The following is a 20,748-nucleotide window of genomic DNA, read 5'->3' on the forward strand; positions in this document are numbered from 1 at the left end:
GCCCATGATAGCACAATACTTGTTTCTACTTTAGCTCATTAAAATTGGTGGCAGTTTGCAATGTAGTAGAGGGGCGTGCCCCAAACTGGACCTCAATTTTGTTTCTGGCTTTTTCAAAACTGGAAATAGTAAAACTCATACTTAAAAAATATACTATAGGCCATTAAAATTGCTACACCAAGAAGAAATGCAGATGATAAACGGGTATTCATTGGACAAAAATATTATACTACAACTGACATGTGATTACATTTTCATGCAATTTGGGTGCATAGATCCTGAGAAATCAGTACCCAGAACAACCACCTCTGGCCGTAATAACGGCCTTGATGCGCCTGGGCATTGAGTCAAACACAGCTTGGATGGCGTGTACAGGTACAGCTGCCCATGCAGCTTCAACACGATACCACAGTTCATCAAGAGTAGTGACTGGCGTATTATGACGAGCCAGTTGCTCGGCCACCATTGACCAGACGTTTTCAATTGGTGAGATATCTGGAGAATGTGCTAGCCAGGGCAGCAGTCGAACATTTTCTGTATCCACATAGGCCCGTATAGGACCAGCAACATGCGGTTGTAAATTATTCTGCTGAAATTTAGGGTTTCACAGGGATCGAATGAAGGGTAGAGCTACGGGTCGTAACACATCTGAAATGTAACGTCCACTGTTCAAAGTTCCGTCAATTGCAAACAAGAGGTGACCGAGACGTGTAAACAATGGCACCCCATATCATAACGCCGGAAGATAAGTCAGTATGGCGATGACAAATACACGCTTCCAATGTGTGTTCACCGCGATGTCGCCAAACACGGATACGACCATCATGATGCTGTAAACAGAACCTGGATTCATCCGAAAAAATGACGTTTTGCCATTCGTGCACCCAGGTTCGTCGTTAAGTACACCATCGCAGGCGCTCCTGTCTGTGATACAGCATCCAGGGTAACCGCTGCCATGGTCTCCGAGCTGATAGTCCATGCTGATGCAAACGTCGTCGAACTGTTCGTGCAGGTGGTTATTGTCTTGCAAACGTCCCCATCGGTTGACTCAGGGATCAAGACATGGCTGCACGATGCGTTACAGCCATGCGGATAAGATGCCTGTCATCTCGACTGCTAGTGATACGAGGCCGTTGGGATCCAGCACGGCGTTCTGTATTACCCTCCTGAACCCACCGATTCCATATTCTGCTAACAGTCATTGGATCTCGACCAACGCGAGCAGCAATGCGCGGTACGATAAACCGCAATCACGATAGGCTACAATCCGACCTTTATCAAAGTCGGAAACGTGATGGTAGGCATTTCTCCTCCTTACACGGGGCATCACAATAACGTTTCACCAGGCAACGCCGGTCAACTGCTGTTTATGTATGAGAAATCGGTTGGAAACTTCCCTCATGTCCGCACGTTGTAGGTGTCGCCACCGGCGCCAACTCTGTGTGAATACTCTGAAAAGCTAATCATTTGCATATCACAGCTCCTTCTTCCTGTCGGTTAAATTTCAAGTCTGTAGCACGTCATCTTCGTGGTGTAGCAATTTTAACGGCCAGTACTGTTTGTAGTGCAGAGTGATTATAATTAAAGTTGAACTTTCAAACCGCTGTAGAAATAACACCACTGATGTAACTCTTCAGGCTTTCCCGGCGATCTAATGACATCTTGGGTTGTCGGGTGTTCTGCCGGATATCAGCGTCGTACTTGCACGATATTTCGGTCACGTAGCTCGTAACCTTCATCAGGTGCGACCTGAGACTGCTCCTCGAGTGGACCTGGTCCAGTATTTATGCCTATGGCCACACCACTGGTCAGAATGACGTCAAATCGCAACGGAACATTATGGGAGAAGGGGAAAAAGGACGGCAGAAGAAAAATAAATAGTTATAAAACGTAGCAATAGATGATGCTTTAAGCATCATAATTTAATAGTGGTCAATTACAAGTGACAAATTTATCATACAACACTGCCTAAGGGGAACGTTTGACGTTGAACTGTACTACTCAGTGTGCAGTGGTGCACAGGTGTGATACTGTTGGTTAAGTAAGCCCATCCACCAGGGCAAGGTGATATAACATCGGATGGGAAAACTCAACTTTTAATTGTTCTGAGGCCAAAAACCCCATAAAAAGCATCAGTCAAAATCAAATAGGATTATTAATTTCCGTGTGACTGGCGCAAAAGATGTTCAGTATGCTGTCCACCGTTTTCTGCAACAAGTTGAAATCGAGAAACAGCATGTTCCGCCATTGATCGAAGTGTTTCTGGGGTCACGTTCAGAATGTGTTGCGCAATGCATGCCTTCAAATGGTTCAAATGCAATGCATGCCTTCAAATGGTTCAAATGGCTCTAAGCACTATGGCACTTAACATCGGAGGTCATCACTCCCCTAGAACTTAGAACCACTTAAACCTAACTAACCTAAGGACATCACACACATCCATGCCCGAGGCAGGATTCGAACCTGCGACCGTAGCAGTCGCGCGGTTCCGGACTGAAGCGCCTAGAACCGCTCGGCCACCGCTGCCGGCTGCATGCCGTTAGTGCAGTTAAGTTTGCAGTCGGAACACTGAACAGAACATCTTTCAGACAGCCCCACAGCCAAAAGTCACACGGGTTAAGATCAGGTGATCGGGGCGGCCAGGCTGTAGGGAAATGGCTGCTGATAATTCTAGCATTTCCGAAATGGCGCTCCAGCAGCTGCTTAACTGGATTTACAATGTGTGGAGGTGCGCCATCTTTCATAAAAATGATCCCATCCACACATCCACGCTGTTGGAGAGCTGGAATGACGTGTTTGTGCAGAAGATACCCCTAACGCTTACCAGTGACGGTAGAAGTAACAGGACCGGAAGCACCTGTCTCTTCGAAAAAATATGGCCCTATGATAAATGATGCCATAAACCCGCACCACACAGTGACCTTTTCAGGATGAAGTGGTACTGGTTGATTTGCGTGTGGATTTTCCGTTTCCTATATTCGACAATTATGTGTATTGAGATATCCTGGCAGATGGAAGTGGGCTTCATCTGTCCATAAAAATCCTCCACAGCCAGTCATTGTCCACTTGCATGCGAGCAAAAAATTCTAAAGTGAAGGTCTCTCTTGCCGGCAGGTCAACAAGAAACATTTCGTCCACATGGATAATTTTGAGTGGGTAGCAAAGAAGGATGTTTCGTAGGTTTTTACGCACCGTGCTCACGGGTATGTTTAATGTTCAGGCAATTATCCGTGCACTACACATTTGCACACCACCACTCGTCTCCTCATGCACTGCCGTGGACACTGCTTCCACTGACGTCGAATCAATTCGTTTCCTTCCTCTACCAAGTTGCACACCAAAAGAACCTGTCTTTACGAATTTCCGAATCATTTTCTCCAGACCCATGGCAGTCATCGGACCAACACTTTTTTCCAAACCCTACAGTGTCTGGAACTTCTGCAGAGCGACTTGTGCACAGTCGTCATTCTTGTAATACAGCTTTACAAAAAGAGCGCGATCCTGCATTTAGACAGTCATGGTGAACGTCACAGACGTGAAAGGAGGGAAAGCCGTGTACCCGGTTTGTTTATACCAACTTCAGTGGGTCGTGCGCATGACAGGTGTTTTCATTTACGTATTCTGACACATACAGCGCCGTCTACTGATAAATTTTCACACTATATTTTTTCTCTACCACACGGGTTCCCCCTTCTCCGACAATATTCCGTTGCAATTTGACGTCATTCTAACCGGTGGTGTTATTTCTACAGTGTTTTGAAAGTTTAACTTTAATTATAATCACCCTGTATTTAACTTGAAATGTTTTGCACCATTCACATTCTACTCTTGGAAAAAGTGCTGAAAAGTTAATTTAAAACGAGAGTTTGGAGAATAGTTGCTAAAATCTAAGTAGCGTCCATCTCAGTTACTGTGTGGTTCACGGTAGTGACAAGCCTTGTTTATATCAAACCACAACTCAAATCTACACCTAGCGCCTGATTTCAACGCTAACCAAAGGTATGAAACTTTATTTATTTGCAATAACGATATGCAGGGTGGTTAAAATGAAACTGGCCTGGAAAACATTTCATGCACCTGAAGATAAGCAACCCAATTTACATCACCTACTCCCAAGGTGGATGATGTACGCTGGGTTGTCTATCTTAAGGTGCATGAAATATTTTCCGGGCCAGCTTTACTTCTCCTATCTGTAAAATTCCTGACAGGCTTCTTTCATTCCGTTAGCAAAAATTACAAGATGAGCAGTTCAGCCCCGTCCCCCTTGTAAGGAAACTGCCCGTAATCCGTAGGTAGGTCTTGTATGACTTGGTTATAGCTTCAGTCGGCAGGTGCTTTCCTCTAGAGTATATTTGCGTGGATTGAAGCTACAACTTTTTCGATTTCTCTGAAAAGTCGTAAATGAATATGTTTGGGAAGTTTTAGAATTGTGCATATTTTTACTTCTTAACTCCCTTCCCACTTCCACCAACACAGTAGGTCTGGTAGCCGCGCATCAGTCTCACGGCATTCTGTTCGATATAGTAATATGTGGTTGACACTACTACAGGTGTTAGAAGAGCTTCCTGCCTTACACCAGAGATATCTCCAGGTTTGGTCGTGACTTTGCTCTAGCTTTAGACATCAACTTATATCAGGGTTAAACGGTAATTAATGCATCCACGCGCTGCATTCACTATGAAGTTGCAGTACTGTCACACAGCGGCCTTCTACACGTTTCGTGCAGTTTCTACTGGAGTCTCAGATAGCCGCGAACTATTGCTTTGTTTAGTTACGTAGTTGTTGTTGGACGAAATGGAACCGTGTAAGTAGAGCGTCTGCATCAATGTGCTGCCATCGAGTTCCTAGCAGCACAAGGTGCAGCTCCTGTTGAAATTTACCGACGAATAAAAGCAGTTTATGATAATAGCTGTGTGGATATAGGCGCTGCGCGAAGCTGGGTAAACAGATCAAAAGCTGGAAGACTTCAGACAATGGAATTGTGTTACCAGCAAAGAGTTGGGCGACCAATCTCGGCAACCAGTGACCTATCCATAACAATTATCTAACTCGTTATATAGTGACTCTAAGCTATAAACGACCACCTCATGAGAATTCGAGGGCGGGGGGAGGGGGGAAGATAATGCTTTTGTTGCCCACACATTTCACGCACTAGCATGGAGGATCGTAGGAGGCTAAAACTCACAACAGTGCTGCATCTGCAATGCAAATTTGACGCTCTGTGATATTCACCTGTTCTCTAAAATGAATGGGCATTAATGAAGACGTCGTCTGTGGGTTGAAGAAACAGAAGGTGCAGTTCTTCCGTGTTAGCTTCATGAAACTTCTTTATCGTGTATCCAACAACCTGGCGACTGTGCTGAAGAATGGAGCTATTCGCTAAAGTGAAAAGTGTAAGTAAATTTTCACTGTTTCTCTTGCTGAAATCTTCGCATCAAGTCAGGCGTATCGTTCATAACTGAATTACTTATCATTCATCCTTCGTATTATATTTAAAACCAAGAAAGAAGTTAATCCATCAGTGATGACTTCTCTCAGAGATATTCATACCAGAAGGTCCCAAGTATCTTCCGATGTTCCACCACTTCGTTCGAGCAACGTCGGAACAGCAAACGGTAGTGCTGCTTCAATGGCATTCCAAGGCTCTTAATTTGCATGAGTGTCTTATTATTTTTTAAACCAACAGCCTGGTGCAAATGATGTCGTTCTTTTGCATTTATTGATGCTATGATCCAGCCAGAAGACGTCGACTTCAACGCAAGTATCAAATGTTATTAGCAGAAGCCTCTTGGAAATATTGATGCCTGGGATGTTTTGACGCAGCCATGAGTCATGAAATATTCACGGCCTATTTGCCGAAAACGGTATGCCCGTTAATCAATAACACGAGCATTGCCTGCAATAAACTTTATAGTTGGAGGTGATGTGCTCACAATTTCTCATTGTCAGTAACATTGCAAATATGATCAAATTTCATCGAAGTGTCTGATAATTTGCAATTTGAGGTTCGTTCCGTTATACTGTATACTGTTCAAGGAAAGGACGTTTACAGCGGGCGACCTAATGGACGATGCCGATTCATCAAAAAAAAATTTAAAATGCAGAGTATATAACAATACGAGTCAAACATTATGGATTTATTCTTGACGTTACGAAACGTTCATATCAACGTGGTTTTGAGAAGCTTTCGTTATGGGGAATGAAAGAACTTCCTCGTAGTCACACCTTATTGTGTAATCAACCTCAGAAGTGCTGGTTCACTCACCTTCTTGTTTGCAGTTGGTCGTGGCATTTGTTTTGTATCGTGTTGTTATCATTTACTCTACTTTAGAATACGTTCTATAATAACACATCATAACGATGTAATCAGTCTCTGAAATGACGGATATGCACTACATGTACGGCCTAACAGATGGGAATGCGGACGCAGAACGTCACCGTTATAGTGGCGTCATCTTGGGAAGCAGCTACCTTACGCAAGAACGATTTTACGGCTAAATCAGCGCTCCAAGAGACAAAGTCATTTAAAAAGAGAGTAGAAGATATTGGGTGAACTTTCGGTGTACGAATGCATGAACCTGAACAGTGGGATCTTTGTTCTGTGTATGAAACTCCATCAACTAGTGCAAGGACAACTGTGAGAAGGGAAGGCGCTAATCACGTGACTATTTGGAACATTCTGCATGGAAATCGTCTGTGCCCATATCACCTTCAAAGGGTGCAAGGATTAAATGAGGCAAACTTTCAGCAAAGAATAACTTTCGTCAACGCGTGTTATGGCAGTGGCCTCTGTTTCTGCAGTTCTTAGCATGTGATATTCCCTGATGAGGCTGGCTTTTCAAGTGAAGAAATCTTCAGTCTTCGTAACACTTGTGGGCGTATATAAATCTCATGAAGTGTGACAAGACAGACATCAACTGAGTTCAGACTCAGTGTGTGGAGGTGTATGATTCTTGACCATCTCATTGGCCCCTACCCCTACTTTTTTCCACACCATCTTACTTGTCCGCAGCTCGTGGTCGTGCGGCAGCGTTCTCGCTTCGCGCGCCCGGGTTCCCGGGTTCGATTCCCGGCGGGGTCAGGGATTTTCTCTGCCTCGTGATGACTGGGTGTTGTGTGATGTCCTTAGGTTAGTTAGGTTTAAGTAGTTCTAAGTTCTAGGGGACTGATGACCATAGATGTTAAGTCCCCTGATGTCCTTAGGTTAGTTAGGTTTAAGTAGTTCTAAGTTCTAGGGGACTGATGACCATAGATGTTAAGTCCCATAGTGCTCAGAGCCGTTTGAACCATCTTACTTGACAAACATATCTGCAGTTTCTAAGGCCTGAGATGCTCTCATGATGCTCCACCTCACTTTACGCGAACAGTTTCTGAACAGAAGGACGGGTCAGGGGTGACCCTCTGCATGATCTGTCCGATCGCAAGGTTCGAGTCCAGTGGACGTTTTCCTTTGGGTAGATTTAAAATCCTTAGTGTATTCAACTCCGATACTCAGTGTCGATGTTCTGAGGGATGATACCCAAAACGAATTTGACCAAATATGTCACACATGAGGGGTTTACCCCACTGTAGAGCAAAGTATGGAATACAGGCCCAGGGTATGCATGGAAGTAGGAAGTGGTCATTTCAAGCAGTTCCTGTAAGTGCATCATTTTTGAGCCATGAATAATAAAACCTTCCATATTGTATTTGTGAAATGTATCATGTGTCATTAATAGTGCTAACATTCATACCTCCTTAACGAAGGGTTTTTGGACACACGTTCACATGAACTTTTTGAATGTTTATTTACGCTATTTTATATTTTTAACGACACGGTCACACGATCATTTCACAATGCCATAGCCGGTTTCGAGCAGAAAGAGGTCATCCTCAAACTAAAAGCATATAAAGTGTTGCTGGCAACCCAAAGGAAACAGCTTGTAGCATATGACATTAGTTTGAAGATGTTATTTCCTGCTCTGAACTGAATATGGCATTGTGAAATGCTCCTATGGTTGTGTCGTGAAAAATTTAGTGAATAAAAGATTATACAGACCTGCCTAGCTCTGCCGGCCGGTGTGGCCGTGCGGTTAAAGGCGCTTCAGTCTGGAACCGCTTGACGGCTACGGTCGCAGGTTCGAATCCTGCGTCGGGCATGGATGTGTGTGATGTCATTAGGTTAGTTAGGTTTCATTAGTTCTAAGTTCTGGGCGACTGATGACCTCAGAAGTTAAGTCGCATAGTGCTCAGAGCCATTTGAACCATTTTTGAACCTGCCTAGCTCACTGAAGTACAGGAGGATGGAAAAAGATTATAAGGCGACTTACGTGTTTAATTTCATTTCCATTGTTCATCGTATCAGTCGTATCCTGTCTATTCCGCAGTGGTTTATTTGTTTATGTATATTTATTTATTTATTTATTTATTTGAGTCATGAGTCTTCTGACTGGTTACATGCGGGCGAAATCCTTCCAGCGCCAATCTCAACTCAGAGTGTAACTAGCACCTTACGTCCTCAATTATGTGCTCGATGTGTTCCAATCTATGTCTTCCCTTACAATTTTTACCCTCTACAGCTACCTCTAGTACGATGGACGTTATTCACTGATGTCTTAATACAGGTCGTATCATCCTGCTCCTTCTTGTTGTCAGTGTCCGGTTCTGCGGAGAACCTCCTCATTCCTTATCTTATCAGTCCACCTACCTTTCAACATTGTTTTGTAGCACTGCCCATCATTCACTAACGTACAATGTTGTGCTCCAGACGCATGTTTTCAGAAATTTCTTCCTCAAATTAAGGCCAGTAGGGTTCTCTTGGACAGGAATGCTCTCTGTTTCTGTGCTACTGTGCTTTTTACGTCTTCCTTGCTTCTTCCGGCATGGGTCATTTTGCTTCGTGATCTCCAACTTTGATCTTAAGTTTCTAGCTATTCTCATTTCTGCTGCTTTTCATTGCTTTTGTTTCTTTTCCGCTTTGTTTTCAATCGATATTCTATACTCATGAAACGGTTCGTTCCATTCAACAGGTCCTCTAATTCATCTCCACTTTTACTAAGGATAGCACTATCATCAGCGTAACGTATCACTGATATCCTTCCACCCAGATTTTTAGTCCCACCCTTGAACCTTTCTTTTATTTCAGTCAGAATGTTAATGGTACTTTCTCTCCTGTTTCAGACCAAGCAGAAGGCGGCATCATCTCCCTCGTACTTGGTAAGTTGAAAGTAACTGAACGACCTTGTCAGCAGGCGCGTGTCGGCATTCCAGTATGAAACGCTTTAGAAGCAAAATGAATGTCGAAGACATTAGAATATCAAAATATCTCAAGCAATTTCAGAAGTTCTAACGTTATCACGTTCAGTCGTTTAAATTTTTCTATTACTATTGTCCTCATTCTCCTTAACGAAAGAAAAACAGGTGAGAAAAAAAATAAAATTCACTCTTAATTAGTGCGGTCTTGGCGCTGCAGTGATGGACTGTGCGGCTGGTCCCGGCGGAGGTTCGAGTCCTCCCTCGGGCATGGGTGTGTGTGTTTGTCCTTAGGATAATTTAGGTTAAGTAGTGTGTAAGCTTAGGGACTCATGACCTTATCAGTTAAGTCCTATAATATTTCACACATTTTTCGTAATTAGTTTTTAAATCAACAAAAGGAAATTGTGTTTCCCCGGAAAGAAGTCTTTTCTCGTGAAATTTAAAATAAATTTTGCATTATACTGACAGCTGCTAATGTTTGAAAACAAGCCTCAAAGGGCCACGTTTCAAAGTGAGAAACCATGTCTTATGCTTAGTGCCGTGACCTACAAGCCCATCCGCGTACGTAATTACGAACGTAGGTGCACAGCTCAAAATTTGCTATACTTTTGTGACATTTTGGTCGTTCAAATTGTAATTAGTATTGATAATTATCTTACATATAACATAAGCAAATTTAATTGTTGCTCGCTTTAGAGAATGGACTGACTTTGAATGGTTTCGAAATACTTAACATTTGGTCAGATGTAAAGAATGTCTTTATATCAATAAATCATATCAACTCAAACATCAGGTCTATATCAGATACTGAGCATCTGTGTGGAAAATTACTTGAAACAGCATAAATATTGACTAGAAAACGTAGCTTTCCGCAAAATGCAAACTAACGGCGAGCTCATTCAGTACTACATTCCCATGTACTCTGTAATAAGCACTCAAATACCAATAATTTTCCTCGGATTCGCCTCGATTCTTGTAAATTGTTCGTAGTGTGTGCAGTTTTTTTAGTTTCATAATTACACTTTTTGCGCATCGACAAGACTGAGGGAGATGTTAATGACCGGTTTCCGTATTTACTACTATCTTCTGGACTTAGTAAAATTATTTATAAGAGTTATTTGTTGAAATTTCAATCTGAAGCATTGGAAATGGGAACGAAACAGTTAAAATTCATGTCCCTTCTACTATCCTTACCGCCGCGTAGCGCAGCTACTCCACACATAATACGTCTGCAAACTCTACCCATTTACGTCACAAGGAGCTCCTGCGGTCTCTTAGACGAGCTTTACTAACCGTTCGACAACGTACCACTTGAATCGCTATCTACAAAGCGCACAGACACGTTCGCAGATTATTTATCTTTCACTAACTGCGTTAACACTGTACGGAATACCGAAGTTATTAACTAAAGTAACTAACGGAAAACGCGCGCGCGGACACACACACACACACACACACACACACACACACACACACACAGCGCGCGCAGCACAATTTCCAACATTTTTAAGCTAACGTCAGTCTGTTGAGTTGAAAAATTTGAAATCAGAACACACATTCTAAATTAGGCGATATGCCCACTGGGGACTCTGCAGCCAACTCCTGCAGTCACAGTGTTGAAGGAATATGGATTAAAGCAGAAAAGAGTTGTATAGACTAGAAGGAAACTGTATGCCTTCAACAAAAACTCTGTTGAACGTGAAACTAATTCTACATTAAAAACAATATTGTAAGTCGGGCACTGATGCCATCAGTGTTTCCCTCTGCCCCAATAGGCCACTTTATCTACTACGGAGCCGGCCGGTGTAGTCGAGCGGTTCTAGGCGCTTCAGTCTGGACCCGCGAGACGCTACAGTCGCGGGTTCGAATTCTCCCTCGGGCATGGATGTGTGTGATGTCCTTAGTTTAGTTAGGTTTAAGTAGTTCTAAGTCTAGGGGACTGATGAACTCAGATGTTAAGTACCATAGTGCTTAGAGCCATTTGAACCATTTGAAGTGATGAAATAAAATTTGTGCCAAGTTTGTGTTATGGAGGGATGTCGCCTAGGGTGTTACGTGAAGCTGTGTTAGCTACAATGCCAGCTTAGTGTCGTGGATAGCACATCTGCCTAATAAGCAGCAGACCCAGGTTCAATTCCCGGCCTTGGCACAAATTTTAATTAATTACTTGAGCTTCTATCCTTACTGAAGATAAAGTTGAGACTGAATATATCTCCAGACAAATGTAATCAGATCAGCTTGAATATTTATTCGGTGTTAATAAAATTATATTCTTCATATCCTCTCTACTTTCGCCATCACCAGTTATTTTGCTGCCCAAATAGCAAAACTTTTCTATTGCTATTAGTGTCTCATTTCCAAATCTGATTCACTCAGCACAGCCTGATTTAATTCGACTACATTTCGTTACTCTATTTATACTTGTAATGATATTCATCTTATTACCTCTTTTCAAGATTCTATCCATTAGCTTCAGTTGATCTTGCAAGTCCTATAAAGTATCTGAGAGAATTTCAGTGTCAACGGCAATCCTTAAATTTTTAATTTCTTCTACCCGAATTTAATTAATTTTCCACATTTCGCCTTCTTTTCATTTACTGTTTGCTCTGCGACAAGACTTCAGTACTGTGTTCTGATCTCCTCGCCTGTTGCAACTGCAGTCCCTGCTGTACAAGTAGCAGGTGGGTAGTTCACTGTGAGCCTTCAGAACAGGCGCTCAGTGAAGGTGTAATAGGCAGACACCTGTTGCCGTGACGGATGCCCGGCGAGGCGCGCCAGGAGAGGGGGCGTGTCAGATGGGTCGGCCACGCCCCCTGCTGATGGAAACGGCCGGAGAACAGGGCACGATCGACGACCACCACCTGACAAGGCTTCCGCGCGTTAATCCGCACCTGCGGGGCGGGTAATGATACGGCGAGGTTGGGAGCAGCTGCTTCAGCTGCAGCTGCGCGTAGAGACCTCCCAACGACATCCGGAGCGTGATTAAGCGCTTAGGGCAACGGCGCGTCACAAATCTCCTGGTCGGAGGTTAAGAAGTGCGGAAATGCTGTTGGGAGCAGTCATAGATGTGACGACGTATCAGCGAGCGACTTTGGCCTCGCTTCTGTCGTAAATTTACAAAAGTATGTCGACAACACTGAAATGTCTTACTATTACTCCGGCTCACGATAAACACTTTGCAGCGTATGCATCAGCTATGAAATATGAAAGAAATATGTTCACCACTTAATACTAACTCAAAATTTTTTGTTGTTCATCAACATGTTTAGAAAATAAGTGGTGAAATGTGAGATATGGGATGTAGAGATGAACTAAAAACTTGCTGGGGACGAAAGGATATGATTTAAAACTCTCACGTGAGTACTTCTGCGTCACACTGGCAGCGATTGGAACTGCTTATCAAGGCACGCGGTTACATTCAATATTACGGAATGAGGGTATCTCCAATATCACAAAAAATCAACTGTAAAAGATTTTCGGGGGAACCACTATGTTATATGGGGGCAAAAGTGTAGACAGTGACGAAGAAACTGAAAAAAGACACCAAGCAGTGGAAATTATGTATTGAGAAAGGTGTTACGAACCACAATAACAGGCTGGGTAAATAATGGAGTAACCAAGCGAATGGTAGAAATAGATTAAATGCAGGTGCAGGGTATAGAAAGGAAAGACGTAGAACTGTGTGGCCTTGTGTTACGTGTGCGTGGTGATAGATTACCACAGAAATGTGGACTTGGAGGCCTCAAGGAAGACACACTCTTTATTACACAGAAAATACAGGTAAATTGTAATTACTTGATAGTTCACATTTCCAGTCAGCGCCGGGTCGTCCTAAATCGTGCAAAACACCAAGTGGAAACTTCAGATCATCCAGGGTCAAGGAAATCTGTCAATAATCGTAGAACAGTAATGCAAAACATAGTAAAGTTGAAATCAGTTAACAGCCAGTTACCGAAAGTTTGATTCAGGGAGGTAGACCCTTCACCACAGCGCGACTCGAAGCATCTTGCAGAGACCTGTCCCGCAGGCGTCTCTTACCACTTGTCAGAAGAGTCTTTGATAGTGGACATACCTCCATGTGGGCTGACAGAGATATTGAAAAGGCTGTAGATATAAGGGTAACTGATTGTCAGTTCAAAAGATCTGAAAAGTGCTTTAACATCTGAAAATTTTATATTCTCTTTTTCTCTGTCAGGCACTCGACGGATTAAACAAAACGTTGCGAAGATTAGAAATCGTCTTTGATTTAACTGAGGTGTTTGATTATGTTAATCACATTGTGCAGGAGTTAGACCATTATGGAAGTAGACGAGTAACCCATAATTGGTTCCTCCCATATGTTAAGAACGGACAGCAAAACGTCATTCTCCACATTAATGAGACTGGCCGAGAGGGAGGCGGGAGGGGCGGCGAAATGCCTCAGGGGTCTAGGGGTCTGTGCTGAGACCTCTGATGATATGACAGGTGATTCTAAAATATTTCTGTTTGCTGATGACACAGGATTGATAGTGAAGGATATCGAGTGCAAGAAAGGCAATGTGTAAAACAGTGCAGGTTAACACTATAGTTCATGGCTTGTAGAGAATACTTTTCTTGCTAAATCACACTAAGACCCAGTTTTTACAATTTGTGCGGATTACACAAAATGGGCGTTTGATTAGAGAGTCTGCTCAGTCCAAATTCCTAGGTGTTAAGCTAGATCGCAAGCTGTCATGAAAGGCCTATTTTGAGGATCTTGCTGAATGCTACTATATTTACCATCAGAAAAGTTCAAATGCTTCTGAGCACTATGGAACTTAACATCTTAGGTTCAAATGGTTCAAATGGCTCTGAGCACTATGGGACTTAACATCTGTGGTCATCAGTCCCCTAGAACTTAGAACTACTTAAACCTAACTAACCTAAGGACATCACACACATCCATGCCCGAGGCAGGATTCGAACCTGCGACCGTAGCAGTCTCACGGTTAAGGACTGCAGCGCCTAGAACCGCAAGACCACCGCGGCCGGCCATCAGAAAAGTATCTGCGAAAAGTGTTACTAAACTGAAGGTGTAGGGTGGACGGGGGGGGGGGGGGGGGAGAAAGGAGAGGAAAGGGAAAGAAGTATTGATATCAGCTGCATCGGGATTTGATGCGGGATCAGCGGCGACTAGTGAAAATTTATGCCAGGCTAGGACTCGAACCCAGGATCTCCCGCTTACTAGGCAGTTGAGTTAACTACTCCACCATCCAGACACAGTGTTTATCACAATTTCGCGGACTATAGCTTCCCGGCCGACTCACATGCAATCGTGCGCCACCTATCTGCAGTCCCCATCCATGTACTCCATGCTCGCTAATTTTATACTACTGGCCATTAAAATTGCTGCACCACGAAGACGACTTGCTACAGACGCGAAATTTAACCGAACGGAGGAAGATGCTGCGATTTGCAAATGATTAGCTTTTCAGAGCATTCACACAAGGTTGGAGCCGGTGGCAACACATTCAACGTGCTGACATGAGAAATGTTTCCAACCGATCTCTCGTACACAAACAGCAGTTGACCGGCGTTGGTTCAAATGGCTCTGACCACTATGGGACTTAACAGCTGTGGTCATCAGTCCCCTAGAACTTAGAACTACTTAAACCTAACTAACCTAAGGACAACACACACATCCATGCCCGAGGCAGGATTCGAACCTGCGACCGTAGCAGTCGCGTGACCGGCGTTGCCTGGTGAAACGTTGTTGTGATGCCTCGTGTAAGGAGGAGAAATGCGCACCATCACGTTTCCGACTTTGATAAAGGTCGGATTGTAGCCTATCGCGATTGCGATTTATCGTATCGCGACATTGCTGCTCGCGTTGATCGAGCCGGCTGTGGTGCCCGAGCGGTTATAGGCGCGTCAGTCCGGAACCGCCTGACTGGTACGGTCGCAGGTTCGAATCCTGCCTCGGGCATGGATGTGTGTGATGTCCTTAGGTTAGTTAGGTTTACGTAGTTCTAAGTTCTAGGGGACTGATGACCTCGGCTGTTAAGTCCCATAGTGCTCAGAGCCATTTGAATCGCGTTGGTCGAGATCCAATTCTGTTAGCACAGTATGGAATCAGTGGGTTCAGGAGGGTAATAGGGAACGCCGAGCTGGCTCCCAACGGCCTCGTATCACTAGCAGTCGAGATGACAGACATCTTATCCGCATGGCTGTAACGGATCGTGCAGCCACGTCTCGATTCCTGAGCCAACGGATGGGGACGTTTGCAAGACGACAACCATCTGTACGAACAGTTCGACGACGTTTGCAGCAGCATGGACTATCAGCTCTTAGACCTTGGCAGCGGTTACCCTGGACGCTGTATCACAGACAGGAGCGCCTGCAATGGTGTTCTCAACGACGAACCTGGGTGCACGAATGGCAAAACGTCATTTTTTCGGATAAATCCAGGTTCTGTTTACAGCATTATGATGGTCGCATCCGTGTTTGGCGACATCGCGGTGAACGCACATTGGAAGCGTGTATTCGTCATCGCCATATTGGCGTATCACCCGGCGTGATGGTATGGGGTGCCATTGGTTACACGTCTCGGTCACCTCTTTTTCGCACTGACATCACTTTGAACAGTGGATGTTACTTTTCAGATGTGTTACGACCTGTGGCTCTACCCGTCCTTCGATCCCTGCGAAACCCTACAATTCAGCAGGATAATGCACGACCGCATGGTGCAGGTCCTGTACGGGCCTTTCTGGATACAGAAAATGTTCGACTGCTGCCCTGGCAGCACATTCTCCAGATATCTCAACAATTGAAAACGTCTGGTCAATGGTGGCTGAGCAACTGGCTCGTCACAATACGCCAGTCACTACTCTTGATGAACTGTGGTATCGTGTTGAAGCTGCATGGGCAGCTGTACCTGTACACGCCATCCAAGCTCTGTTTGACTCAATGCCCAGGCGTATCAAGGCCGTTATTACGGTCAGAGGTGGTTGTTCAGGTTACTGATTTCTCAGGATCTATGCACCCAAATTGCGTGAAAATGTAATCACATATCAGTTCTAGTATAATATATTTGTCCAATGAATACCCATGTATCATCTGCATTTATTCTTGGTGTAGCAATTTTAATGGCCAGTAGTGTAGATTCCCGATGGAGGTCGAAGAAAATGTGTATCCGCACTGAAGAGTGTGGATTCACTGCCAATCGAGGCGAATTAGTTGCATGAATGAGTGGTGTCTGTTCTTTCGGTCATGCCATAAAAAAGTATTTGGAAGCACGTGTAGAAAAAATAAACCAACCTAGGCTCATAAAACAAAAATAATAAAGTATATTTATACGATAAAACGCTTATGTCTGTGAAAATGCCGAGGTGGCTGTTCAGGAGCTTCTCTGCCGGATTTTGATGTATCGAACACAGTTGAGGTGAGAGAGAGAGAGAGAGAGAGAGAGAGAGCGAGGGAGAGAGAGATTAATGGTTTAGCCACGCATACACAAGCAGTGCTCAGTGTAGCAGATACCAGTCCCCACATACGGACGATTGGACGGAGCGTACTAGCATGTAATGGAACTGGCAGAGGCGGCTGCCTCGCTAGAAACTGGCGGAACGGAAACGCGTGTCGCAAGACCACATCCGTGGCCGCCTGCCGGCCGGCTCGGCACCCGCAGCTGGCGGTCGCGGGTTCGACGCGCTTTCCCGCCTGCGCGTTTCCCGCGTCACAGGCGGATTACGGCGGGCGAGGTTAGTGGAGTGGAAAAGCGGACCGCGTTGGCTGCAGTCAGCTTTTGATACGGTCTCCGTCCGCAAACTGCAGCTGTCCGCGTCAGCTGTCGCCGGCCATCCTGTGAGTACCTTGGCGATCAGAGGGGATGGAAGCACCGTAGGGGGCGTATTTCTTACAACCATATTCGGCGCATTACGAACTTAAAGTGCCGGTCGCGGTGGTCTCGCGATTCTAGGCGCTCAGTCCGGAGCCGCGCGACCGCTACGGTCGCAGGTTCGAATCCTGCCTTTGGCATGGATGTGTTTGATGTCCTTAGGTTTAAGTAATTCTAAGTTCTAGGGGACTGATGACCAAAGATGTTAAGTCCCATAGTGCTCAGAGCCATTTGAACCATTTGAACTTAGTCTCATTGGAAAGCTATATGTTTGCCGTACACCTCACCATAACACTTTGTCAATCATATCTGAACTTAAGGGAAAAAAAAAACGCAACACCAAGAAGAAGGTGTGCCACAAAACGAAAGTTGGTAGGCAAGCTTCTTCATCTGAAAGATGATATCCGTTCAATTTTCGCGGTAGTTGCATTAGAGGATGCAAACGATGTTTGCTATAAATACACGCTGTAACCGTCGTTAGTAGCCGGCCGCGGTGGTCTCGCGGTTCTAGGCGCGCAGTCCGGAACCGTGCGACTGCTACGGTCGCAGGTTCGAATCCTGCCTCGGGCATGGATGTGTGTGATGTCCTTAGGTTAGTTAGGTTTAAGTAGTTCTAAGTTCTAGGGGACTGATGACCACAGCAGTTGAGTCCCATAGTGCTCAGAGCCATTTGAACCATTTGAAACCGTCGTTAGTAACCGTGGTGAGTTAATATTAGTCAATAATGCCTTTAAGGCAACTAAGACGCCATTATTAACAACTCACTGAGTTTGAACGAGGTCATGTAATAGGGCTACGAGAAGCTGGATTCTGCGATATTCTAGACACACTTGGCAGGAATGTAGCCACTGTACAACATTGTTGGCAGTGGTGGTCACGAGAAGACGTGGCCCCCGATGGAAAGGTGGCGCAACCAAGAGGGAAGACCATCGTGTTCGGCTCATGGCACTGGCGCATCATTCTATATTCGCAGCAGCAATCTGAGCGGCAGTTGGTACCACAAGGATGCAATGAACTGTTAAAAATCGCTTACTACAAGAAAAGCCCATAGGCGCCCTGTAGCGTGCATTCCACTGTCTCCAAACCACGACCATCTGGAACATCAATTGACTCAAGCTAGAGCTTATCGGAGGGCAAGGTTAAGGTCTGTTGTGTTTTCTGATGGAAGCTGGGTCTGCCGCGGTGCCTGTGATTTTTGGTGTTGTAATTTTTTTCCGTCTGTTTATTATTCCTCAGGTCAACATCCTTTCTCTTAAAATCTTGTAGATGGCTGCACATTCAGAGACCGTGAATGGTTACAATTGAAAGAAAATCAGACCTCGGTCACTATTTTTAACAAATTAACCTGGTTTAGACACTGCTAGGAGTGCATTCCTCAGAATTTAAAACAAAGAATGGTCTATATTCTATAACATGGTCACAGAATTATGACTATAAATGTGTGATAGAGTACAAGAACGGAAATACTGGCAGTACTTATATGTCATTTATAAAGTAATAAATATGCCAAAAGGGCATTAGTCACAGAGATATTTAAGATAAAGAAAATTGTGATGGCGAGCCACTAAGGGCTGCTCGTTACTTGCTTGGTGCAGGTTGCGAAACGGACGAGCTGCCATGTTCACCTGGCCGCATTTGTTAACGCGGGCACCTCAGTCCGTTTCGCAACCTGCACCAAGCAAGTAACGAGCAGCCCTTAGTGGCTCGCCATCACAGTTTTCTTTATCTTAAATATCTCTGTGACTAATGCCCTTTTGGCATATTTATTACTTTATAAATGACATATAAGTACTGCCAGTCTTCCCGTTCTTGTACTCTATCATACATTTTTAGTCATAATTCTGTGACCATGTTATAGAATATAGACCATTCTTTGTTTTAAATTCTGAGGAAGACACTGGTAGCAGTGACGAAACCAGGTTAATTTGTTAAAAATAGTGACCGAGGGCTGATTTTCTTTCAATTGTATCCTTTTTTCTCATCTCATACTAATCGTATAAGGATGAATGACGTATCGTTACCAAGATTGTTTAACCAACTTCTGACATTGAAAATCGATTTTGGGATAAAACTTACTATTTGTGGAAACTTTAACATAAAGGAAACATTTAACTATCGTAGGCAAAAAGGGCATCACGGATGCCCAGTTTCATACCTATTTTTTTAAGTAGCTAACATTAATGACGCATAAGAGAATCTCTATTCATATTTTCTTATTAAAAATACCATTTTATTTATTTTAAAGTACTTAATAACTGGATAATTTGTAAGCAGCTTTGCCAAAGATAATACCTTCGACCACTCCAGAAGCCCATTCTCTCTGCCAGCGGTAAAAGTTGACTTTTCGAAACGACAAACACATTTGACACTGTCGTCTTGAATTGTGATTTTCCTATTGCTACTACGACATAACGTGCATACTGTAACTGAAAATGTTTGTCGAGTTGAAATTATACCTTATGCGGACCTACTGACAATCCCCATCTCTGCCCGCCATAGAAACCACGACAAACATTCCGAATGCAAAACACATTTTTGGATGCATGGACATGTATGTACAAGGATGCATCATAAATTCATGATTATTATTTTACGTCGTTCGGTTCATTGTTGAAGATATTTTCTCTTCATTCCCACAACTACCTTTATCCCAACGACTACTCTTATTTGAAACTATTATTTAAAGCTATAAAAGTGCGATAGTTCCGCACGGGTCACGTGGTCATTCACTATTCAGTGATACGATGACGAAAGTTTCGTCCATAAATCGCAGCCAATAGCATGAATAGAACTTAATGAGGAGTGCTCCAAAGGTTGCATGTACATGAGGAAGTTGGCTACTACCTGAATGAGGAAGGGACTGTATTGCAATTGCGTCCGTTTGCTCATAAAATTTAATGCACCACATGAAATAAACCGTCAAATCTAACCGCACCAGATCACAGATAAACAGATGGTATTCATTTTTGAAGGTGGTTTATCATCTTTTTATTGGTGTGTTGGTGAAGAGTATTTGTGTGAAAGCTATTATATCTCTGTCCTGTATCGAACCAAGATTTTCGGCGACTGATAGAACGCGATTTTCGGCGACTGATAGAACGCAAAAGAGGTGGTGTTTTGCCATGTAGGCAAGGCTTTTGACGCTTTAATCTATCGATATATTCGTGCAACAGCTGCGGTGTTTAAATGGAACGGTACACTGTTTTGGCGTTAACCGAGAGCCGTTGAAAAGACTAGTAGAGCGATATAGCAATTTCTATGGCTTAAAAGGTTCGACCGATCCGTGGAAGCACTGATATTTTTCTGCGTAAAGGCTGCCAACAATTCCGGCGAATTCCCAGTAGTGTACGATAGGAACTTGTCACGCCATAGAATTCTGCGCTCTTTGATCAGCGAGATACAAATTCGTGTGCGTCCATAAACGTAACAACTGGCATTAGGGAGCTGATGCGTCTCTGCTTAACTGCTGTAACCTACATCCATTTCAATCTGTTTACTATAATCAAGCGTTGGCCTCCTTTTACCACAATTCTTATTCGCTCATTTTTCTCTATTACCGAAATAACCACCCCTTAATGCCCCAGGATAATAGTTATCACCATATCCCTTCTTTTAGTATGAAATGCATTTTTTTCTCATTTCGACCAAGTATGTCTTGACCT

At 43.9% G+C, this 20,748-nt stretch overlaps 1 protein-coding gene across 3 annotated transcripts in view; it reads left to right on the forward strand.

The window, feature by feature from the left end:
- The window catches only part of LOC126253261 (putative polypeptide N-acetylgalactosaminyltransferase 9), a 598,235-nt gene that overhangs the window by 294,051 nt on the left and 283,436 nt on the right, over window positions 1-20,748 (forward strand). For all 3 annotated transcript variants that reach the window (XM_049954469.1, XM_049954467.1, XM_049954468.1), the window contains one exon: window positions 9,160-9,195. The gene's annotated coding sequence lies outside the window, so the exon portion shown is untranslated. The remainder of the gene's footprint in view (window positions 1-9,159; window positions 9,196-20,748) is intronic.

The sequence above is a fragment of the Schistocerca nitens genome, chromosome 4 (genome assembly GCF_023898315.1).
Source record: "Schistocerca nitens isolate TAMUIC-IGC-003100 chromosome 4, iqSchNite1.1, whole genome shotgun sequence".
Classification (NCBI taxonomy): domain Eukaryota; kingdom Metazoa; phylum Arthropoda; class Insecta; order Orthoptera; family Acrididae; genus Schistocerca; species Schistocerca nitens.